This window comes from Tauraco erythrolophus, chromosome Z (genome assembly GCF_009769465.1).
Source record: "Tauraco erythrolophus isolate bTauEry1 chromosome Z, bTauEry1.pri, whole genome shotgun sequence".
NCBI lineage: Eukaryota > Metazoa > Chordata > Aves > Musophagiformes > Musophagidae > Tauraco > Tauraco erythrolophus.
Window position 1 is genome coordinate 3,973,781 of NC_141496.1, and position 3,166 is coordinate 3,976,946.

Below are 3,166 nucleotides of genomic sequence, written 5' to 3' on the forward strand. Positions count from 1 at the left end.
AAAGGGTTGGAGGTGAGTTATGGGGCAAAGTTGATCATTCTCCGCTTTTGGTGGTTTCTGTTGATTGGGATGTGCACTTTGGCCAGCTCTTCTCCTTTTGGTTTGGATTAGGATGGTGAAAGGCTCACCAGATGTGAGCTAGAAACAGAGCAGAGCCCAAAATGCACTTCACAGCAGGGCAAGCCCGGGGTCAAGCTGGATCACACATCCAGCATCCCAGGGGACACCTCGGAAATGTTGTGGGTGCCCTGTGGGATAAGCAGAACCCATCTGTCTTCAGGACCCCATGGACTCTAAATGCACGTTAAACAGGAGATGTTCAGGTAGTGCCAATCAAAAGGCACCACAACGGAGATGATTCATGCCTGCAAACCAGCAGCAGCCCCTAAATGCATGAGAAAGCAAAGCTCAACCTCACCTGTGGTGCATTTCTTATTGCAAGTCAGGAAAGAAGGATGCAGGTATCACGGGTCTCGTGGGTTGTGCCAGGCTCCTGTATTGGGGTGAGCAGCACTGTCCGTGTTCCTCAGTGGACAGAGATGGTCCTGGCATTGCACCAGCTCTGACTCCCCGTTCCTATGGTGGACCGTAGCATGCTGCACGCTTACACTTTCACATATTCCCATAAATAACACCAAGATTAGGAAACAATGCCATGCCACAGGCAGAAACGGGGGGCACGGATCTCTATTTCCAAGGCAGCTGGAGTGGTTGATCGAGAAGCTCATACAACGTACTGCCACTATTCAAACTTTGGGGTGTTAAATCCAAATCTAAATAATCCTGCATGTTTCTTCCTTGACTAAGCACCTGAGCACTAATTACATGCCTGGTTAATTCAGTAATGTACGTACATTTCTGGGCTCCCTCTGCTTGTATTGCTCTCTCTCTGCTTCAGGAGCTTAATGAGGTGAAGAAACAGAAGATTGTTACAAACCTGCAGCTTGCTATACCTCCTAAGAAGATGATGGGAAACGTACCAAACACCATGTTATTTTGTTAACACTGCTGTGTACAGTACATAATTATAATTTAGCTGTTATATTTCTTGCCTATTAAAACAGATAAGCAATGATCCAGGACTGCAATGAACAGCACAGCTTCGCGGGACTGTTTTTGCTGTTGTGCTGTAATAAGCTAAAATACATTTTTGTATGTAACATTTTTGGTAGGATCATTCGCAGAGGGATAGCTTTTGAAAAGTATCCTCCCTTGTAGAAACCTTCCGTTTCCTTGCTTTCTCTCTGCCTTTGGGATTACTGCTGGCTTTACGCTGCTGAATTTTGCAAGCATAAAGCCTTGAGCCTGATTCTTCATTTATCTATTTGCTTCTCTGAGAGTCTACGGGAATTTTGGATGCATGAGACACGCTGAATTTGCCCCTATTCTATTCAGTGGTGGGGTACTCCCTTCATATAAGTGTGTCCATGCTTACTTAGTCAAGATACACTTATGCGACGTGCTGAACTAGAGCCCAAAATCCACAGCCATAGTCTGCAGGTTGTTGGCACTGATATCATGGAGAGGTAGGAACCTGGTTGAAATGCCCTGGGGTGTCAATTTAGGGGCCCGAATCCCAGCCAAGCTGAGTCGTTCTGATACGTAGAAAGAGCATATGATGATGCTCAAGCGTCATTCTAGATTGCTTTTCTTTCCCTGTTTTACCTGCTTTCTATCCATCTTTCTCCCTCTTCCATTTTTTTAAGAAGGTTCCTACGAGCACAGCACTGATGCTGTGCAATTATCCAATTTTCCCATTTATCAAAGTTTTATGCCTCTTAGTTTAGTGCTTACACACTCATTATATTAAAGAAGAAAATAAGTCTAATGAGCCCAATCAATAATACAAGTAAGCCCATTAACACTGAAACAGCCGAGAAGACACAGCAGTGTGGAAGGGAATGCTGTTTAAAGAAGCTCAAGGCAGTGATGTAGGCTGGGGTGCTGCACAAAGTCAGAAAAATCATAAGTCTTGTCGACAGGATCTGCATAAACACTCGGAGTGGGACTTTGCTGCTGAAATGCAGGCACTCGCTGCCATTCGGGATGCTCAGGTGTGTTCAAAGAAGGACATGGAGCTGCTGGAGCGGGTCCAGAGAACGGCCACAAAGATGATCCGAGGGCTGGAGCACCTCTGCTATGCAGACAGGGTGAGAGAGTTGGGGCTGTTCAGCCTGGAGAAGAGAAGGCTCCAGGGTGACCTTATAGCAGCCTTCCAGTACCTGAAGGGGCTACAGGAAAGCTGGAGGGGGGCTTTTGACAAGGGCATGTAGCGATAGGACAAGGGGCAATGGCTTTAAACTGAAAGGGGAGATTTAAATCAGTAAGAAAGAAAATTTTTACATTGAGGGTGGTGATGCACTGTAACAGGTTGCCCAGAGAAGTTGTGGCTGCCCCATCCCTGGAAGCGTTCAAGGCCAGGCTGGACAAGGCTTTAAGCAACCTGATCTAGTGGAAGTATGAACTGAAGATTTCAATATTTAAGACCCAGGCTAAAAGCTGATGGCTCTTCAGAAAACAGGTTGCATCAGTTTTCACAAAATAATACCTGAATATCCTCAAAATACATACCAGGCTTTTCGGAAGTCACTGTCCCTTCCTTCTGTTATTAAAATTTCAGCTGGCCTAACTCTGTCTTCCATGTCCAAATGAAAATATGCACACACACACACACGCACACACAAATATACATACATTTACATGGATATGGATATAAATTCATCCTTTCTCTAGACGCATGGATTTCTTTTTCTTCCTTTCCTTACTAAAATTTGGGGAAGCCACTTCTCTGCTGCACAACAGTGGACCAGAAAAGAAGCCAATGGTAGCCCTGCAGTATTTACCTCGTGTAACCCAACCCCTCGGTGGGAGCGGAGAGAGCTATCAACTCCCTTTGATTAACAAGGTGGGTATGCTTGACATTCACTTACCAGAACAGGGAAGATAACTTTGAAGACCACATTAATGGGGATCTACCTCTCTTGCTCATTGATGACATTGAGCCTAACCATGTGGTGTTTTAGGAGCAAAGTAATTCCATCGGCTGCCTTTGATTACATCATAAATTGACACCTTGCCAAGATATAAAAACGTGGGTTTAGTCTGTGGAGGCCAGGGCACTTCAGATGGTGCCCTCTCTCATTTGCTGGGTCTTGTGCCACAACAG